General features: G+C 46.5%; 1 long non-coding RNA gene across 1 annotated transcript; it reads left to right on the top strand.

The window, feature by feature from the left end:
* The first annotated feature begins 387 nt into the window (after positions 1-387).
* LOC121870270 lies at positions 388-3,059 on the top strand. The gene is made up of 4 exons (XR_006089687.1): positions 388-498; positions 1,083-1,162; positions 1,395-1,448; positions 2,545-3,059. It is a non-coding gene; the product is annotated as an uncharacterized LOC121870270 (long non-coding RNA).
* Positions 3,060-22,232: the final 19,173 nt, after the last annotated feature.

Below are 22,232 nucleotides of genomic sequence, written 5' to 3'. Positions count from 1 at the left end.
TCGGTAGCTGGATTCGGTTACGTATTGCTGAGGGGGTATGGCGCACCACACCCTTCTTCCCAACCACACACACTTCCTCCTAACCACTCTCTCTTCTCCCATCCACACCCTCTTCCTCTCATGCACATCCTCTTCTTCCCCATCCACATCCTCCATCCACAACACTACCTCCCATCCACACACACCCAAAAGGGTTGGGTGGATGGGAAGTAGTGAGATGAGTATGGCGTGGTTGAGTTGGAGGTGGTGTAGGAGGGGGTTGGGTAGGAGGGAGGTGGAGGGAGGAGGGCTGGTGGGTGGGTAGGAGGTGATATGTGTTGGGTATAGGAAAGGTGTGGGGTGTGCACCTCCTCCCTCCTCCCTCACCCTCTCCCCAATGTGGATGGGACTAAGGTTTTCTCATTTCTTTCAGATTGTGTGCCTCCGAGGTGAACGTCTGACTGAAGTGAAGGCGTGGCTGACTGTGGACCTACAAGGTGCTTCTTGGAGGTAATAAAGGTAAAATTTATTTTGTTATAGTTGATAGTACTAACAGCACCGTAGTTAGACGTAGAATGCACAGTAGTAACTCCGCCTTGTTCAGCCGAACATGCCGGTCCCAAGCCCGGATAAAGGAGGAGGGCTACTGCAGTGTTGTATCTACCATTGCCATCTAACAAACACTTACAATATAAATTCTTCTGAAAAAAGGTAATATCTTCTGTCAGCAACAGAGAAAAAAGAAATTACATATGTACTGTACATTGTGTACTATGATTTTATATCTTTGTAGATAGGTAATAAAAAATAAAGAATTGAATATACAGTATATTTTTTATTTTCATATGTATACAATAACAGTCCAGAAGTTGATACAGAAATGCAAAATATCCTTGGTCATATAGCCTCATTTTATACCTGCATTGTCTAGGTACAGTATATATTAATTTACTGGCCATTCCTGCAGTCTTATGTTCTCTTACACCTACATTACCAAATATTAGCACAGAAAAAACTTGGAATGATTGGCAACATCACCAGATATCTTTCTCCCATGTCCTGAGAAATAATCACATTACAGTACCATTATTATTTCTCTGCAGATACATCAGTGATGGTGGGGCCGTCACATTATCAGCTGTTGTGGATTTCTCAAACATCTGTATTGCAGACTCCACATAAGGTGCGTATATTTCACTAGACCTTAAGGTTTTATAAAGTATCTTTTGTCAGGTTTTGGTCCTACACAAAATTTAGCTTTAGATAATAATGGAAGTCTTGTACTTTGTGAATAATTTTGGCCAGGTACAGTAGATATATTTCTAAATTTATCCAAGTGACCAAATCTTTAGGGGGGAGGGTGGGTCCATAAGTTGTTTATTACAATTTTACAAGATTTTTGTTTTTATTTTCAGGTAAAACACTTCCATTCAGCAATTGTTGTGCAGTGTCCAGATTGTCAACATTTAGTAAGTAAAATTCTTACTGTACTTTACTTTCATTTACTGTATATGGACAATACCTGTACTTTCAAATTAATAATATGTATGCAATCAAAAATGTTCTTTATGGTCATGGCCGACGAATTTCAAAATGAACACTAGACGCCCGTTCTCTCTGTAAGGTTATCAAAATCCTGCGTCCGAGGCATCTGTATCTCGGATGCATTTTTTGTGCCATCTGTGGGTATCTAGTAGTTTTGATTACATGTACCCAATTGGGCATCACATGGGCATTAGTTTGTAACAGTTATACAATGAAAGTCACTTTGATGTCAGTTGGTGATAATTATACATAGGACATGATATATACATTAAGTTACCCAGAAGCCATCATGTGGGTGTATCCAAGTTGATCACTTTAGTTCATGTTTCAGGTATAGTTTACAGTTCTACTGTACTTGTGGTTTATTTAGAAGATCATTATCATTCAACTTCGGAATATGAAACGTAAAGTTTATTCAATATTTATTTATTTTATTATACACAGATATCGTAGGAGTGCAAACCATTTATAAACACCTCCCAGTGCAAGTGCCTCTACCACTACAAATGCCTCCCCCGGTACAAACGCCTCCCCCGGTACAAACGCCCCCCCCGGTACAAACGCCTCCCCCGGTACAAACGCCTCCCCTGGTACAAACGCCTCCCCCGGTACACTGAACAACAATTACATATTACACTTAATATTACAAACCACTAACAAATGGATCCATGGGAGATATTCAAACCTCTCGCAATCCGTTTGACTGATGTCCGTGTATCTTGTTGTATACCTTGCTGATACTTCACCTGTGGACGAAAAATATATTATAAAATGGAAATTTTTGGCAATCACAGCAAAACTGTGGCTACCATGATAGTTAATGATGCTACTGTACATAATGTATCTTGCTATTTTTAATACTTTGTGTGGCATTAATCGAGGTTCACTCATACAGTCTTGAATGCATTAGTACTTTAAATAATTTCTCAAGTTTTGCTAAATCCTAAAAATATTTCGGTAATACTTAACTTTCACATTACACTATTCTTATAGTGAACAGAACACCAATTCTGTTCTTAGTAAGGTGGTAGTCATCAAGGTGTGGGACGCTGGACAGTAGTGGTCACCTTGTCATGTCTGGTTCATCTATCTTCCACACCAACTTCCTGCAACATGATTATATGTATTTAGATACTCTACATCTGAATTAATTAAGCTATTTTATATCACTACCAATACACCATATTGAGGTTAACTTGTACTGTATATTCTTAAATGCACTATTTTTAGTAATATCAAGTTTTGCTAAATTATATAAAAAAAGGTTTCAGTAATACTTAACTTTTACATTACACTGTTCTTACAGTAGTGAACAGAACACCAATTCTGTTCTTAGTAAGGTGGTAGTCCTCAAGGTGTGGGATGCTGGACAGTAGTGGTCACCTTGCTGTTTTGTCTGGTTCATCTATCTTGTACACCAACCACCTGCAACATGATTATTTGTATTTAGATATTCTACATCTGAATTAATTAAGCTATTTTATATCACTACCAATACACCATATTGAGGTTAACTTGTACTGTATATTCTTAAATGCACTATTTTTAGTAATATATCAAGTTTTGCTAAATTATATAAAAAAAGGTTTCAGTAATACTTAACTTTCACATTACACTGTTCTTACAGTAGTGTACAGAACACCAATTCTGTTCTTTCTTAGTAAGGTGGTAGTCATCAAGGTGTGGGACGCTGGACAGTAGTGGTCACCTTGCTGCCTGGTTGTGTCTGGTCCATCTATCTTGTACACCAACCACCTGCAACATGATTATTTGTATTTAGATCAATCTTTACCATCTAATGCAGTACTATCAATTATTACTACCAATACAATAACATTTACTCCAGAATTTTTTGGAATCTAAACTTGCATTATTATATATATGATATAGCCATGGTTGACTCAAACTCCTCCTGTATCACCTACACAGGAGCATTGTCCTTCCTCACTTTTTGGCTGCAGCAGTCTTCATAGGCATCATCCCCCACATGCCTTCACAGTACATGCTATTTTTTGCATCACATTTTTAACATGCACTCCATTCACTATTGCTTGAACACACCACCAGCCATGCAGGAGCTCCCCTCCACTGTACGAGCGCCCCCCACTGTACGAGCACCCGCCCACTGTACGAGCGCCCCCCCACGGTACGAGCACCCCCCTCCGCACTGTACGAGCGCCTCCCCAATGTATGAGCGCCCCTCCACCGCCCAATGCTCCTCCTTTCCAACCCTTCACACAAAATAAGTCCCTCTTGAGTCTTACTTCCAGTAGTTTTTTGGGATGGCCATACTAAGATCCATAAGTAACTTACCTGAGGAGGCTCAAGTAACATGCTGGGTGTTACATCTTGCTCAAGGTGTCGGTCACTTCCTCTACATTGGCATTCACGTACGTCAGCTGTTACCTGTAACATGTTTAAAGTTGTAATTTATGTACAATGAAGATTAAACATACAATTTCCATCTACCACCAGACTACATGTACTTATACTGTCCCCAATTGTTTACTTTAATACCTTATCTACAAAAGATCTTATTTTAAGTTGCATTAGTGTTTTAGTTTTCTTAATACCTCAACTAACATTTACCACAACAATAGTATAGCCAATCATAACAAGCCTTCATCACCAATACTGCTACACTACTAAATCTCTCCACACCGCTTTATACGCAACACAGTTTACCACAGTTCACTTACTGAACCCTCCCTTCCTTCCTCCCACCCCTCAAGCCCCCTTCTGTGTTCCCCTTGACAACTTGGTCACATTTAGCTTGAATGAAAAACTTTACCAACACACCCAACTTATAGTATACACCTGCTCACCCCATATGCCAATACACAAGCCTTATTGTCCCCCCCACCCTAATTACAACAAGCCACACCAACACAATGTTTAATGATTTCACAAGTCCCACAAGCTTCCTTTGCCTAAATAAAACTCTAAGTCGACTTTACCTGTTCTGGCATTTTAAGTTGCTTCTCCTTAGGTTCAGTATGATGTTACTTCTGGCCAGCTTAACCTGAGGAGAAATTCAGTACAGTGCACGATTAGATTTTGAAAAGGAAACTGCAAAGTATGCAAGCTATTGATTTTTAATAATCTAAACAAGTGAAATTTGTTCTAGTTTAACTTTCTGAATTCATGATCAGTTAACTTGGGGCAAATTTGAAGTTAAGTTCTTTAATATATTTGTTATCCAATATATAAACCTATATAATAGGTGACAATATTAATTTGGGTCAGTCTAGATAAGTTACATTTAATCTAAGTTTGGCTGATTAGGTTAGTTAAGTTGTTAGTTAAAACCCACCTACAAACAACCAGCTTTACTTACTATTAATCACTTTACTACTACTAATGCTCACTAATACTGTAACTAATTGGCATTTAGTCCTATACATTTTTATAGCACTTAATTAAGCTTTCCCAAATCTCTACAGCTCATCTTAATTTGACTCCCAGCTCAGTCTATCTAGACAGTCCACACAGTTCTCCAGAGCCCTTTGTGAAATTGCAGTTTCGTCCAATATACCCTAGTATTTTAGAAATTAGTTTATCCTGTGAATTTTGGGTCGATTCAATGGAAATACTTCAATAAGGAGATCTGAAGGTTGGGGATGGTTAAAAGTCAGGTGTGCACTGGCCGAAACTGCAATAATACCGAGCCCTCCAACACACACACAGTCCTCCAGAGCCCTCCAACACACATACAGTCCTCCAGAGGCCCTACCACACGCTCAGTCCCACAACACGCTCAGTGTTGAGTGGTTTATGGGCTGACCATACTAGCCAAGATATACAAGTAACTTAACTGATGAGGCTGAAGTAACATGCTGGGTGTTAAATCTTGCTCATGGTTCTCTCACTTCTCCGTTGGCCTTCACGTACATCAGCTGTCACCTGCAACATGTTTAAAGTTGTTATTTATGTTCAATGAAGGTTAAACATCAAATATACAACTCCCACTAGACCACGTGTACTTAAACTGTGTCCAACTGTACACAAGTTATCACTTTTTAATAATTTACACAAGCCTCAATTTTATCTAACTTCAAAATTAACTTTCTGAATTCATGATCAGTTAATATAGGTGGTTAATAAAATAAACTGGATTTACGTTTTGGGATAAGTTTATGTCTAACATATTTACTGTTTATTAGAAAATGTAATATTCATTTGGTTAAGTCTTAATCAAAGTTAGGTTGGTTAAGTTAGGTTAATAAAGTTAGTTAAAACGCACCCACAACATCTTGCTTTACTTGCTATATTTACTACTATGCTACTACTAATATTCTCTAATAACTAATAGGCATGTAGTCCTGTGTATTATACTGCCACTACAACTAATATTAATTTACTCTAAGATCAGTCTATCTACGGTTAGTCTACACAGTCCGCCACAGCCCTCCAACACACAGTCCGCCACAGCCCTCCAACAAACACATACACCTACAACACACACAGCCCTCCAACAAACATACACAGCCCTTCAACATACACACACACCAACACACACACACACAGGCTCCAAAACAAACACACACACACACACACACACACAACCCCCAAAACACACACACAGCCCCCAACACAGGCCCCCAACACACACACACACACACACAGCCCTCCAACACACACACACACACACACCTCCAACACACACACACACACACCCTCCAACACACACACACACCCCTCCAACACACACACACACCCACAGCCCTCCAACACACACACACACACACACACACACAGCCCTCCAACACACACACACACACACAACCCTCCAACACACACACACACACACAGCCCCTCCAACACACACAAGTCTCTACAACACACACAGCCCTCCAACACACACACACACAGCCCTCCAACACACACACACACACAGCTCCTCCAACAACACACACAGCCCTCCACACACACACAGCCCTCCAACACACACACAGCCCCAACACACACACACAGCCTCCAACACACACACACACTACTACCACCTGAGATCCCTTGTCCGAGAATTGCTGTTCGACACCACAACCGCATCCAGCCCATACGTGCACGAACTGATCGCTATAAGAACAGCCCAATCCCAACCATTGTAAAAATTATCAATAACTTGTAATAAATCAGTGTATTCACTCCCAGTAAACACTACTCCTTACACTGTCACTATGTTGAAATGAATCGTAGCCTGTTTTCGATCCCCATCTTAAGTTATTATATGTCTTATTTGTGTCACTTATGTTGCTTGTATATTATTTGTAATTCGTAACCCATTCCCCAAATATGTAACTGTATATTTTCAGCCTTCTGGCTGCCAAGCTCTTTCAATAAACTGTTAATTATTATTACATACATACACACACACACACACACACAGCCTCCAACACACACACACAGCCTCCCTCCAACACACACACACACAGCCCCTCCAACACACACACACACACAGCCCTCCAACACACACACACACAGCCCTCCAACACACACACACACAGCCCTCCAACACACACACACACACACACAGCCCTCCAACACACACACACACACACACACAGCCCTCCAACACACACACACACACACACACACAGCCCTCCAACACACACACACACACACACACAGCCCTCCAACACACACACACACACAGCCCTCCAACACACACACACACAGCCCTCCAACACACACACACACAGCCCTCCAACACACACACACACACAGCCCTCCAACACACACACACACACAGCCCTCCAACACACACACACACACAGCCCTCCAAAACGACAACAGTGTCTGCCAGACCTGACACACAGACTTATTAGGCCCCAAACACAGTCAGCCCCACATACACACTCCACTGCCCAGTGTAGGAGCAGTGTTGAGTGGTTTATGGGCTGACCATACTAGCTAAGATATACAAGTAACTTAACTGATGAGGCTGAAGTAACATGCTGGGTGTTAAATCTTGCTCAAGGTTCTGTCACTTCTCCGTTGGCCTTCACGTACATCAGCTGTCACCTGCAACATGTTTAAAGTGGTTATTTATGTGGAATGAAAATTAAAGTTGCAACTTCCATCTACCACTAGACCACTTGTACTTAAAACTGTCCCCAACTGTTTACATATATCATTACCTCCACATCAGTTTACTCAATTACTACTCACCAATACAGTAATGCTACACTATACTGTACTACACGTCTCTACACTGCTTCACGCACTATACACAAGGTTTACTAGACCTTCCCTCCCTCAAGCCCCCTTAAGTGTCCCCCTCGACAGCTTGGTTACACTTGGTTTGAATGACAAACTTCACCACAACCACCTGCTCACCCCATGTACAATTCCTTCGTATGGGAACAACCTATCCTATACACAACACCCCACACTCACACAAAATGTTAAATGACATCACAACAAGCTACACCCACCCACACCCCCTCACAAAACATTAAATGACACCATAGCAGGCTACACCCACTCACACCTTCACACAAAACGCTCAAATTTACCTCAAGGAATACTTTTATGTAGTGTGATAAGCTTCACTTCTCACTCGTAGTCTGTTGTCCCCACATACTGCACCGCACTGATGACCACATACTGCACCACATCAATAACAGAGGGCTTTGTACTGTAGTTAGATCTGTAGTCATTCCTTGATCTGGAAAAAAAATCACCAGCACATTGTAATACGTAGATTGGCAAAGGTTAAATTGATCTTCAGGTTAAATAAGCTGGGGGATGAATCTTCAGTCGAGCCAAACATTAACATTTTCCAGAGGTTAATTAGATGGTTGCTGCCTTTTTTACCAATACATTTTAACGGTGTCTATATATAGATCTCAACATTTATTTTAGGAACCCGGTGTAATTTGTTTTTTTTGTTTTACAAGTAGACAACCAACGAACCTCTAGGTTAGATTACGTTACGGTGTTAGGTTACTCTACGGTGTTAGGTTAGTTTTGGTTGTTGAGCAATGTGTTTTTCCGGTGGTAAAATCCATGGTTGTCCACTTAAAAATTACCAGGAACCCTTAATGTTACTGAATTTAATATATACTGTCTTCTGAAACACGTCAACCTCGACCTACTGAAACGTCTCGTCTCTCCTCGCCTCGCCCGGCGCCTAGCCTCGCCCGGCGCCCAGCCTAGCCTCGCCCGGCCTAGCCTCCCTGACCTGACCTCGTCCGGCTCCCTACCTCACCTCACCTCGCCCCTTGCCCTACCCTGCTCCTTGCCCGGCTACTTACCTCGCCCTGCCCTGCCCTGCCCTGCCCTCTACCTCGCCCCGCCCGGCTCCCTTACCTCGCCCGGCTCCCTACCTTACCTTACCTCGCTCCGCTCCCTCGCCTCGCCCCTTCCTGCCTGCCTGCCTCGCCTCGCCCCTTCGCTTCTGCCTGCCTGCCTCCTGCCTCGCCCCGCTTCCTGCTTGCCCTGCCTCGGCCCCCCTACCCCACCACCCCACCTCGCCCCGCTCCCTACCTACCTCACCTCGCCCTGTTCCGCTCCCCACCTCACCTCGCTCACTTACCTCGCCCCCACCTCGGCCCCGCCCGGCTCCCCTACTCCTGCCCCGCCCGGCTCCTACCTTGCCTCGCCCCGCTCCCTACCTCGCCTGTCCCGCCCGGTCCCTACCTTACCCTCGCCCGGCTCCCTACCTTACCTCGCCTCGCCCGGCTCCCCTACCTTACCCCACCCGTCTCGCCCGGCTCCCTACCTCACCCTCGCTCTCGCCCGGCTCCCTACCTTATCTCGCCCCGCTTCGCCCGGCTCCCCACCTTACCTCACCTCGCTTCTGCCCGGCTCCCTACCTACTCCCGCCCCCGCCCTGCCCGGCTCCCTCCCTACTCCCGGCTCCGCCCGGCTCCCCTACCTTGCCTCGCCCCGCCCGGCTCCCTTACTTTACTCCTTTGCTCCTGCCCGGCTCCTCACTTTACCTGCCTGCCCGGCTCCCCCACCTCGCCCTGCCCGGTTCCCTACCTTTCCTGCCTGCCCGGCTCCTCACCTACCTCGCGCCGCCTGCCCGGCTAAACCCGTAATAAATTGTTTCAACTCCCAGAAATCGTGTAAAGAGTAAGCAAAGAACTAGCCAGTAAAATATGTCAATTCCGCAAAAAAATAGTTACATATTTTTGTTAAACCGAGTCATTATGGCGCAGGTTTAAATGCAGAGTACAGTAGTGTGATGAACGTTTTGGGAAATGCGTAGTTATTGAGTTATGACCACCCGGCTCCGTCATAAGTGGGTCGAGCTTCGAAGCAGAGGAAATGTGAAATAAAATAAATACAGTAATCTAACCTAATCTGTCATTGTACTCACTTACTGGTAATTATTACGTGAATACGGATGTATGGTTTACGCTCGTTACCTTCCGGCTTATAGTTCAGGCTCGTTTGTCATGACTCATTTGGCGGTATATTTGCTCTAAAATATTAAAAATACTGGTTAGAAGTTAGAGAAACGCTTAATATAATACTAAACCATCTTAATGTATTAGTTTAGCTGCAAAGTAGGTACCATAGGCCTTACAGCCCAGTGAAACTTTTGGGTGGCATGACCCAATGAGGCAAGTGAACTGCTCCAACAACCGGCCGGCAACTTTTCTTACTTAAATCAGCTTTTATTACGCCTTAATTAACTATATTAAACACTATCCTAAAGAATATCCGAGTTATCTGGCCACTTTGCATACACACGCCTGGGAAAATATTTACACGTATATAATGAGACTAGAGATGGGTGAGAGCTTACCTGCCTGTCAGCTGCAGTTGGTGAGGTGAGTGGTCGGTAAGAAAGAGGTAGGGCGGGGTTTAGAGCCATTTTATACGAAGGTTCAAGGACGTCACGAAGGTTCATTGAATCATTTTGATGCTTCATTGAGGCATTCGAAGCTTCAAAACTAATATACGTTAAATACGTATAAACGTCAAATTTGTGTCTAATTTCACTTTTGATTCACTTTAGGATATAATACAACGAAAAGAGCCGGAATCGAACTCTGAGCCACTTCCATCACCCCCACCTAACCCCTCCCCACCACCCACCCACCCCCACCCACTCCACCCCCACTCCACCCAACCCACTACCACCACCCCTACCCATCACCCACCCCCCACTACTCCACCCACCCCCACCTACCCACCCACCCACCCCCACCCATCCACCCACCCACCTACTCAACCCCTACCTGCCCACCACCCCACCCATCTTACTCCACACCCCCTATCCACCCACCCACCTCTCTACCCACCCATAAGTAGATTTATCATTTTTTCGATAAAGAGAATATCGACTTTTAGAAGTAGATTATCATAGGTTTGTATCATAGAAATATCTACTTGGTATATTCATACTTTCCGAAAGTAGATAACCAACTTTCGGAAAGTAGATATTTCCCATTTTCTGTAATGCAAATTTTCCCGTTTTCTATGATAATCTACTTTGCAAAATTAGGTAATATTTCCCCAAAAATCGATGATCTACTTCCCCAAAACGTCGATAATCTACTTTCCCGAAAAGTAGAAAAGATAATCTACTTTTCAGAAAAGTAGATAACCAACTTTCCCGGAAAGTAGATATTTCCCATTTTCTATGATACAAATTTCCCGTTTTCTATGATAATCTACTTTGCAAAATTAGGTAATATTTCCCCAAAAATTGATGATCTACTTCCCCAAAAAGTCGATAATCTACTTTCCCGAAAAGTAGAAAAGATAATCTACTTTTCAGGAAAGTAGATAACCAACTTTCCCGGAAAGTAGATATTTCCCATTTTCTATGATACAAATTTCCCGTTTTCTATGATAATCTACTTTGCAAAATTAGGTAATATTTCCCCAAAACTCGATGATCTACTTCCCCAAAACGTCGATAATCTACTTTATCGAAAAATAGATAATCTACTTATGGGTAGGTAGGGGGTGGGTAGGTAGGTAGGGGGGTGGGTAGATAGCTAGGTAGGTAGGTAGGCATTGAAATGAATTGAATTGAATTGAATTTAAACAGTTTATTTAGCCAGAAAATCACAGATACAGAGTGGATAATAATAACAATATTAACATAGCTGAGCCAAGAGAGAACCTGAGCTCTCGTTGACACCTGATATATACTATACATTTATCTCAAGGAAGTATTATGTAACATTTAGTATCATCTGGAATAGTACAATAGCATGGTGGTAATAAGAACATCTTATAATGTTACCACGGTTGCCTCTGTCTACTCGGCAGTAATTGGGGACCTGGATGTTAATCGATATGCGGAATGTGTTCCGGGGTAATGGTTAGTCAGTGCAGTTGGCGATTTGTCCGGTCTTCTCGGACTATTCCTTGACCCTGGGTTGGGTCATGCAGCTCGTTAACTTAGGGTGTGGTTGTTGTGTTGGCGACAGCTTCTACACCTTAAAACCTTGGGCCGGCCATCCTCTTTACACGAGGTAGGCCGGGCTCTCGGTATGGAGGTAGGCCAGTAGGTAGGCAGGCCGAGCGTTCGGTAGGAAGGCAGGCTGTCAGGCAAACAGGTAGGCCCCGAGGCAGGCAGGCAGGCGTGATCTACAGAGCTGGAGCTACTGTAGTATGTGGTCTACGGAACTGGTGCTGCTGTCGTATGTGGTCTACAGAGCTGGAACTGTGTCTACCAGGATATTTACACTGTAGTATCCACGAACCTAACATAACCTAGGTTATCTTATGTTAGTGGATGCTGCAGTGTCAATATCAAAGACACAACTCCAGCTTTGTAGACCACATACTACAGTAGTCCAGCTCTGCAGACTACATATAGTAGCTCCCAAACAACAACATAAGCATCATTGTAATTTTTCATTCTATGGTGATGAGCCTCTGTCATCTGGTGTACTTGATGTAGCCTCAGTCACTGGCGGTGGTGATGTAGCCTCAGTCACCTGGTGTTGATGTAGCCTCTTGTCATCTGGTGGTGGTGGTGCCTCAGTCATTTGGTGATGGTGTGTCAGGGTGGAGGAGTAGCACAGGGGGAGGAGGAGGACCACAGGGGGGAAGGAGGAGGACCAGAGGTGGAAGAGGAGCACAGGATGGAGGAGGAGCACAGGGGAAGGAGGACCACAGGTGGGAGGAGGAGCACGGAGGGAGGAGGAGCACAGGGTGGAAGAGGAGCACAGGGTGGAGGAGGACCACAGGGGGGAAGAGGAGCGCGAGGGTGGAGGAGGAGGACCACAGGTTGGAGGAGGCACAGGGGAGGAGGAGCATGAGAAGGAGGAGGACCACAAGGTGAGTAGCACAGGTGGGAGGAGGAGAATCAGGAGAGGAGGGGAGGAGAGAATCACAGGAGGAGGAGGACCACAGGGGTAAGGGAGGACCACAGGGGTGGGAGGAGGGAGAATTGCTAGGGGGGGGTGGGAGGAGACCACAGGGGTGGAGGAGGACCATAGGGGTGGAGAGGAGCAGGGGAGGAGGAGGGACCACAGGGTGAGGAGTAGCACAGGGGAGGAGGAGCACAGGGTGGGAGGGGAGGACCAGGGTAGGAGGACAGGGTGGAGGGAGGAGCACAGAGGAGGAGGACCAGAGGGTGGAGGGAGAGCACAGGGGAGAGGGCACACAGGAGGAGGACCAGGGTGAGGATGAGCACAGGGTGGGGAGGAGGAGCACAGGGTGGGAGGAGGGAGCACAGGGGTGGAGGGAGCACACGGGGGAGGGAGGACCACAGGTGGGAGGAGGAGCACAGGAGGAGGAGGACCAGAGGGTGAAGGAGAGGCAGGGGGAGGGAGGAGCACAGGAGGAGGACCACAGGGGGGGAGGATGAGCACAGGGTGGGAGGAGGAGCAGGGGTGGAGGAGGAGCACAGGTGGGAGGAGGAGCACAGGTGTGGGGAGGAGCACAGGTTAGGGAGGACCACAGGGGGAGGAGGGCAGGAGGAGGAGGGGAGGCAGGAGGGGGAGGACCACAGGGGGGAGGGAGCACAGGGGAGGAGGCAGGGGAGGAGGAGCACAGGAGAGGAGGACCACAGGGTGGGAGGAGGGCACAGGGTGGAGAGGGAGCACAGGGTTAGGAGGAACGAGGGTGAAGGAGTAGCACAGGGGGAGGAGGAGCACAGGAGGAGGAGTGCACAGGGGTGGAGGGAGGAGCACAGGGGAGGAGGAGCACAGGGTTAGGAGGACCAGAGGGTGAAGGAGGCACAGGGGAGGAGGATCACGGGGGTGGAGGAAGAAGGGGGTGGGAGGGAGACCAAGGGTGGAGGAGGAGCACAGGGGTGGGAGGAGGAGCACAAGGGGAGGGGAGGAGCACAGGAGGAGGAGTAGCACAGGGGAGGAGGAGCACAGGGTGGGAGGAGACCACAGGGTGAGGAGGAGCACAGGGGAGGAGGAGCACAGGGTGGAGGGAGGAGCCATGTGGGTGAGGAGGAGCACAGGGGAGGAGGAGCACAGGAGGAGGAGGACCACAGGGTGGGAGGAGGACCACAGGGTGGAGGAGGAGGAGCAGGGTGGGAGGAGGAGCACAGGGTGGAGGAGGAGCACAGGGGTGGAGGAGGAGCACAGGGGAGGGAGGAGCCCAGGAGGAGGAGGACCACAGGGTGGAGGGAGGAGCACAGGGTGGGGAGGAGCACAGGTTAGGGAGGACCAGAGGTGAAGGAGGACCACAGGGGAGGAGGAGCACAGGGTGGAGGAGGGACCACAGGTGGGAGAGGACACAGGGGAGGACCACAGGGTGGAGGATGAGCACAGGGTGGAGGAGGAGCACAGGTGGAGGAGGAGCACAGGGGGAGGAGGAGCACAGGATGGAGGAGGAGGACCACAGGTGGAGGGAGAGCACAAGGAGGAGGAGCACAGGAGGAGGAGTAGCACAGGGGAGGAGGAGACAGGGGGGGAGGAGGACCACAGGGTGGGAGGAGGAGCACAAGGAGGAGGAGACAGGAGGAGGAGAGCACAGGTGGGAGGGAGGAGCATGGGGAGGAGGAGCACAGGGGAGGAGGAGGGTGAGGAGGAACACAGGGTGGAGAGGACCACAGGGGTGGAGGAGGAGCACAAGGGGGAGAGGGACCAGGAGAGAGAGCACAGGGGGGGAGGGAGGGCACAGGGGTGGGAGGAGGACCACAGGTGGAGGAGGAGCACAGGGTGGAGGAGGAGCACAGGTGAGTAGGAGCACAGGGGTGGAGGGAGGAGCAGCACAGGGGAGGAGGAGCACAGGAGGAGGAGGGACCACAGGGGTGGGGGAGGAGCACAGGGGGAGGAGGGACCACAGGTGGGAGGAGGAGCAGGGGAAGGAGGACCACAGGGTGGGAGGAGCCAGCAGGGTGGAGGAGAGCACAGGGAGAGGAGGAGCACAGGGTGAGGAGGACCACAGGGTGGAGGGGAGGACCACAGGGGTGGAGGAGGAGCACAGGGGAGAGAGGACCACAGGGGTGAGGAGGACCACAGGGTGGAGGGGAGAATCACAGGGGGAGGAGACCACAGGGTGGAGGAGGACCACAGGGTGGAGGGGAGGACCACAGGGTGGAGGGAGTAGCACAGGGAGAGAAGGAGCACAGGGTGGAGGAAGACCAGGGGTGGAGAAGGAGCACAGGGGGAGGAGGGAGGCTGGGTGGGAGGACCACAGGGTGGGAGGAGCACAGGGGAGGAGGAGGCCAGGAGGAGGGAGGGAGGACCACAGGGGTGGGGAGAGACAGGGGAGGAGGGCAGGGGGAGGAGGACCACAGGGGAAGAGGAGCGAGGAGGAGGAGGAGCACAGGGGGAGGAGGAGCACAGGAGGACTACAGGTGGAGGGAGGAGCACAGGAGACCATGGGTGGGAGGGAGGACCACAGGGGTGGAGGAGGAGGACAGGGTTGGAGGAGGAGGCACAGGGGGAGGACGACCACAGGGTGGGAGGAGGACCACAGGTGGAGGAGAAGGGGGAGAGGAGGACCACAGGGTGAGGAGGACCACAGGGGTGGAGGAGTAGCACAGGGAGAGGAGGAGCACAGGGTGGGAGGGAGGAGCACAGGGGAGGGCAGGATGGGAGGAGGAGCACAGGGAGACCACAGGGTGGGAGGGGGACCACAGGGGTGGGGAGGAGAATCACAGGGGGAGGAGGACCACAGGGGTGGGAGGAGGACTACAGGGTGGGAGGGAGGACCACAGGGGGGAGGAGTAGCACAGGGGAGGAGGAGCACAGGGTGGGAGGAAGACCACAGGGGTGGAGAAGGAGCACAGGGGAGGAGGAGCACAGGGGGGAGGGAGGACCACAGGTGGGAGGAGGAGCAGGGGGGAGGAGGAGCACAGGAGGAGGGAGGAGGACCACAGGGGTGGAGGAGGAGCACAGGGGAGGAGGGAGCATGGGGAGGGAGGACCACAGGGGGAAGAGGACCACATGGGGAGGAGAGAGGAAGGGTGGGGGAGGAGGAGAAGGGAGGGACACAGGGGGAGGGAGACCACAGGGTGGGAGGGAGGGACCAAGGGGGAGGGAGGAGCACAGGGTGGAGGAGGAGCACAGGTGGGGAGGACGACCACAGGGTGGAGGAGGGGAGGAGCACAGAGGGGGGGGAGGAGGAACAGGGTGAGAGACACAGGGGAGGGAGGAGCACAGGAGGGAGAGGAGGCCACAGGGTGGGAGGAGGCAGAGCAGGGGAGGAGGTCAGGGGGAGGAGGACTACAGGGGGAGTGGGGAGAGGACACAGGGTAGAGGAGGGAAGGGGGAGGACCACAGGAGGAGGAATTCCTTCCCCCGTTTTCTTTCTCCTCCTCCTCCTCTGTGCTGCTGCTCCTCCCCCCGTGCTGCTGCCCTCCTCCTCCCTGTGCTGCTGCTGCTCCTCCTCCTCCTCCCCTGTGCTGCCTCCTCCTCCCCGTGCTCCCTCCTCCTCTGCTGGCTGCTTCACCTCCACCCCTGTGCTCCTCCTCCACACTGTGCTGCTGCTCCTCCTGTGCTGCTGCTGCTCTCCCCTGTGTCTGTTCCTCCTCCACCCTGTGCTGCTGCCCTCCTCCACCCTGGCTGCTCCTCCTCCTCCCCCGTGCTGCTGCTGCCCTCCCCGTGCTCCTGATCCTCCTTTCCATGTGTCTTCCTCCTGCTGTTACCTCCTCCCTCCCCCTGTGCTTCTCCCCTGTGCTCCCTGCTCCCCCTTCCATGTGTTCCTTCTCCTCCCGTTCCTGCTCCTCCATGTGCTTCTTCCTTTCTCCCATGCCCATGTCCCCATGCTATCCTCCTCCTCCTCCCTGTGCTTCTCCCTGTGCTCCAGCCTCCTTTCCATGTGTTCTCCTCCTCCCGGTTCCTGCTCCTCTCTGTGCTTCCCTCCTCCTATGTTCTCCTCTATGCCCCTCCTCTGCTCCATCTCCCCTATGCTCCTCCTCCTCCTATGCTCCATCTCCTATGCTCCTCCTCCTCCTATGCTCCATCTACCCCTGTGCTTGTTTTTCCGAAAGACTGAACAACTAAACGCTCATTATGGTAATTAATTATTATATCAACCTCAGAAAATAGTCACATTTTAGTCTAATTCATTATTTCAATTAATCTGTCTTTAACATCCGTCAGTTTTATTGCACTTCACCTTGGGAGTTTTTGAAAAGGGTCTTTCCCAACTCTGTCTACCATCCTATTACAACAGTCATCTCAGGTCATTCTGCGATCCTTTTATACACTACAAAACAAAAGCTGTTCAATTAAATGTGCAGTTAAGAGGCTCCTATAACTGCTGCTGCCTTCACCCAGCTTTATGCTTTGGGCCTTACAGTTCCCCCAACTTAATCTTTCAGCAACAACAACTGGACAAATGCTAATTAATTCTTCACTCAGCACTGCAATATTATTTTCAGACTACAACAACCATCTTCATCTTTTCTACACCCACTGTTAAGGAGTCCACAATGATCCTACTGAATAACCACAAGTATATCCTGCCATTAATTTACGTTCTCATTTGCACTTACTCAGACCTGGGGTTCCTCAAAGTGTGTTTCAGATGGTCCAAACCCAAGATAAGAGCTGGCATAGGCAGGGATGCTAACCTCCCTGGGGCACCTCAACTGCCCTGCTCCCTTACACATTTTTCCCTCAATAGCTACCTGTACAGTACATCTAAGCTGACACTCACCAGGCTGTTTGGTGTACAGAGCATCAACATGCTTTTAGATCAAGAATAATGTGTTGAAACAGTAAACCTCCTGCAGGTTGGCAGGGCAGCCTGGTGTGGCTGTTGATTCATAAAATGTAAACCTTTAAATGATCAACAAGGACAAACAACCCAACATACAAGTTGTGAATCATTACCTTTTCAAGCCAAATTCTATTCTTTCATTAAGTCCTAATGTGTTCCCTTGAGAAGGTCTCGTTATTCCTGGACAATGAAAAGTTATATACCATTGGCAGTGACAAGTATACAAGAAACTTAATATCTGAAGAAATTGGTTAATATAGGTACATCTCCCTTCACTTATTGAGTAGTTTGTGACTTGACAAGAACAACAGTAATAAAAATTAGTGTCAGAAAGTTTATTCATACAAATAATAACCTGAACTACTACAAACATTACATGGCATGTTATTACAACACTGGAGAGCTGTTGACAACTGTGGGGTGGTCTTGGCTTTCTGGAGTCCAGCCAGGTAGTCTCACCAAGTGTCACAGACAGCCAAGTAAACAGTAGGACTGGCCAGTAAAATGTTGGGTGGGCAAGCAGAAGGTCACGATGCAACATTAACCTCTTCAGACATCCCAGACATCCTTCAGTCACCTGCAGCAGAAGACACAGTTCATGGTTAATGGTTCAGGTTTAATATACACAAATTGATGTACTCAACAAGGCCATCAGTGTGGCTGCTGCAGGAGCCCATGTTATAGTTGTTTAGGTCACATGGTAAGGAAGCACTCAAGCTTCACTGCCAGTCAACAGTCTCCCAAATTAATGATAAAGAAGCACCAAGTTACAAGTTATCATCACAATTCTAATAGCTAACAGCTTTAGGGCAATTAAACTATTCCTTCTGAACTGCTACCTAAAGATTAGATGGAATTTCAAAGTTAGTAGATTGGTTAACTGTATACAATTAGTATACATATTTAATTCATTTAACGAGTGGTTTGTGATTACTGTACACTAGTTTTATTGACTTATTTCTTTATATCCGCCAGTTGTCAGGTTATTAGCTCTTTGGGCAGTTGGTTTGTCTGTCATAACTTTTGTTGTCCAGTGTTACAGGAGGAAGCCTGCCATGTTTGGTAGAGTCACCCTCTCACATCTGACCAATGTCTGATTAAACCCAGGACAGTGGTCCTAGAAGCTTGTCACTGTACAGTATCAACAAACCTGACAACTTACTTCCAGAAGCTACACATTACAGTCCAGGATATACTGTGGTTGGCTGGGTACATCAGTGCTTCATGTGGTTTCCCGTGCTGTCTGTGGCTTCGTCTGGAAAGTGTTAAACTGTTATTTATTTGAGCCAGTATCTCTGGCTCCAGTTCTTGTACCTTTGAATAAAATATGAAATTACAATAACAATTCTGATACTGTAATAGGGGCCTTAACTGATAAGAATATCCCAAATTTCAGAGAAAATAGTTCCATTCTATCAAAATAGAACATTTATCCTAACCAAACCTTGATGCAGTACCAGATGAATGGTTAAGTCGTGTGGCAGCCATTATTGACATCAAACTATTAAAAGGGCAACTTTGAAGAAATGACACCAAGTCCTTCAAGTTATAACATTTAGGCGACAGTACACAAACTTATTAGCTTATTCATTTAACAGTTTATACAGCGATTAATAATAAAGTTTTTGTCCAGATACAGTCAAGATATTAACACTGCAGGGAACACCTATAGTAATATTTCCATACTAACTTGGTCCATAAGCCACGTCCCTCTTCCATACTGTACTAATAGCCGATTGGTTCATAGAAAATTATCTAAAATAATGTTAAATAAGTATCTGAACTATAAAAATGCAAATGATTTCAAGGCATTAGCACTTCAGAGAGGGGGACCTAAGACGCTCAGGGGAACCAATCAGCTATTTGTAGCTATAGACGAGGGGCGTGGCTTATGGGCCAGGTTGGCGTGGAAAAGGTATAGTACATCTTTCACCAGATAGTCTACAATGTTTCATAATATTAACTATGGAGTAATTTTCTCATGCAGGTAAACCTTTAGATAAGTCTGGATCAAATTAATCAAGCCTTGTGTTTGAGAGTTTGCATCATGAGACATTTACTTTATCTTTTCATACTGAAAACAAAAACTGTTTTTACTTTAAATTTCTTACATTTTTACACTACAGGGATGTTTATATTTCATTATTATAGAAGTTTTCTTGAAACTATAAGAAAAAAAGGTTTTCATAATAATACGGTTGTGTACAGTACTAATAGTAACAGATAGTAATATGATTATGGCTTGGTACATAATAGATCTTCAACATACAGTTTACCTAAAATAATTTAAAGCTGTACAATCATCCGACAAAGTTATGTCACAGTTTCAGTATGATTAGTTCAAACAGTTGTATCTGGCAACTTGGCAGGAGAGTGACTGACCAGAGGGCTGGGCGCTATTAGAGCAAGATGGTGCGTATACTGTATTAAACTCCTGAAACAAATTTCGTGCAACCTAACTTTTTTCTGGCATTCCCTCATTCTGCAACACTAGCCAATAGCACTTACTTCTAGTGTAGAATATTCGGGATTAGTCTTGTTATTCTCCTCTGAATTCTTTCTAGGGATCCTCTATCCATTCTGTAATACGGTGACCAAAACTGAACTGTGTCATCCAAGTGAGATCTCACAAGACAAGATATAATTTTAGGATTACCTCGCTAGTCTTGTAACTAACACTCCTTTGTATGAACCCAAGTACTTTATTAGCCTTGTTTCAAGCAAATGCACATTGTTGACTTGGCTTAACATTCCTACTTATCGTTACTCCTAAGTCTTTCTCAGTCAGATTTCTCTATAACATCGTTGTTCATCTGGTATCTGGTTTATATCTCCTAGACTAAGTACTTTACATTTGTCCACATTAAATCTCATCTGCCATTTTTCAGACCAGTCATGGTTTACTGAGAGAGCTGGAGTGGTTGTAAGACCAACATAAATATAATTTATGGTTTTACTGATTAAAAGCTGTTTTTTTGACAAAGGTTCTTGAATTCCTTACATTATAACACTGAGATAATGTGTTGTCAGGTTATGAAAACATTTGCAAAAGTTGACAAACTGAAAAAAAATAATGCCGTTATTTCACATTACATATATAAATTTCATGAAGAAGAGCCGGTGAAGTCTCTATTGCCCCAAGACGATGCTGGGAGGGCGTTTGACCATCAACTTCATGATAGTTTCACCGGGTATGAGAGATATGTCAAGGCCAAATTCATCTTCCACAGTCGCCAGATCAAGGGTCTTAATTGTTTCAAAACCTTGTTTATTGTAAATCTTCTCCGACAAGGTATTGGAGACCTGTACCTCTGACGCCGAGTAGCCTCGCTCCTCACCGAGCGCCAGAGTTTTCTGAAACACAGATATGTTCGGAGATATTCAGACATTATTTATAATAAACACTTTTAATTCTTAACACTATTAGAATCCCTACATTTAACACACTTTAAAACACGAGAGAGGTTATCTGTTGGTTCGTAACCATGACCAGCGTCTGCATTCAAAGAGTTAATGTGAAAGACCAGTTTTGCTGCTTTTCCGTACCAAGGCGGTTCCTCAGTTTCGAATGAACAAGTCCATCGAAGGAGAAGACTAGGAACAGTTGTTGTCAACAAGGGAAAAAGACCTGATTATTTTTTCTTCAAAATTGATTGAAATAAAAAATCCAACTTGAATCAAATAAATCCGATTTGTTTGATATAAAAAATAACAACCCTGTTCACAGCTTTAACTGCACGACAGATAATCCCTCACTTTATTATCGGCTGATGAACTTTATTTAATATAAAACTACTCTGGCGTCACAACAATGAAGACATCATCATGACCTTTGCTGTATATAAATTAATCTGTAAGAGTTAGGTGGTTGTTATCCGCAAACAAAAATATATGTTTTTCTATCTAGGTCCAGAGGGTCCTGTATGATGCCACAACTCTCTAACAACACTTGATTGTAAACAACACCCTGTCTAGTCCCTGGCTCCCCCGCTGATCCCTGACCCCTTTAAAGATTGTTTAGACACTCAATTCATTTCACACCAGAGTTTTGGAATTATGTTTGCATACATTACACAATCTCATTATAATAGTCTACATAGCAAAGGATAACAACATCGGGTCAGTTTTGTACAGTATTTGGATGGGTGACTTCATGGGAACACCAGATACAGTATTGTCAGCATAATAATCCTATAGTACAGTAGCATTAACTCTAACCTAGAAAAAATTATAAAACATTTGTTTTCTTCAGAATTGCTGTTTTGATGTCTACCCAATACCACACAGTAAAGTCGCCTAAAATACCACTTGACGAAACGTCAGAATTCCAAGGTGGCCGCTGTCTTAATTCGTGAATATTTGGAAAACACCAAAAGAGCTATAACGTTGTTATTACTCCTTACGGTTGGTACGCCCCAGGTGTATCCTCTTACACTGTGACATTGAATCTCAGCAGCCATTTCTTCGACCATTCTTGGAGCTCACAGAGATCCTTCTGCAGCTCTTCATGAACACCGACATTCACAAAATTCAGCCGAGTTAAACTGACTTAAAATAGCGGCGTGAAACAAACGTTCATATACCAGTAGGAACTTAACACT

Source organism: Homarus americanus, unplaced genomic scaffold (assembly GCF_018991925.1).
Source record: "Homarus americanus isolate GMGI-L3 unplaced genomic scaffold, GMGI_Hamer_2.0 scaffold18710, whole genome shotgun sequence".
NCBI classification, from domain to species: domain Eukaryota; kingdom Metazoa; phylum Arthropoda; class Malacostraca; order Decapoda; family Nephropidae; genus Homarus; species Homarus americanus.
The sequence above is the reverse complement of the archived record's forward strand: the minus strand, read 5'-3'. Positions and strand labels throughout refer to the sequence as shown.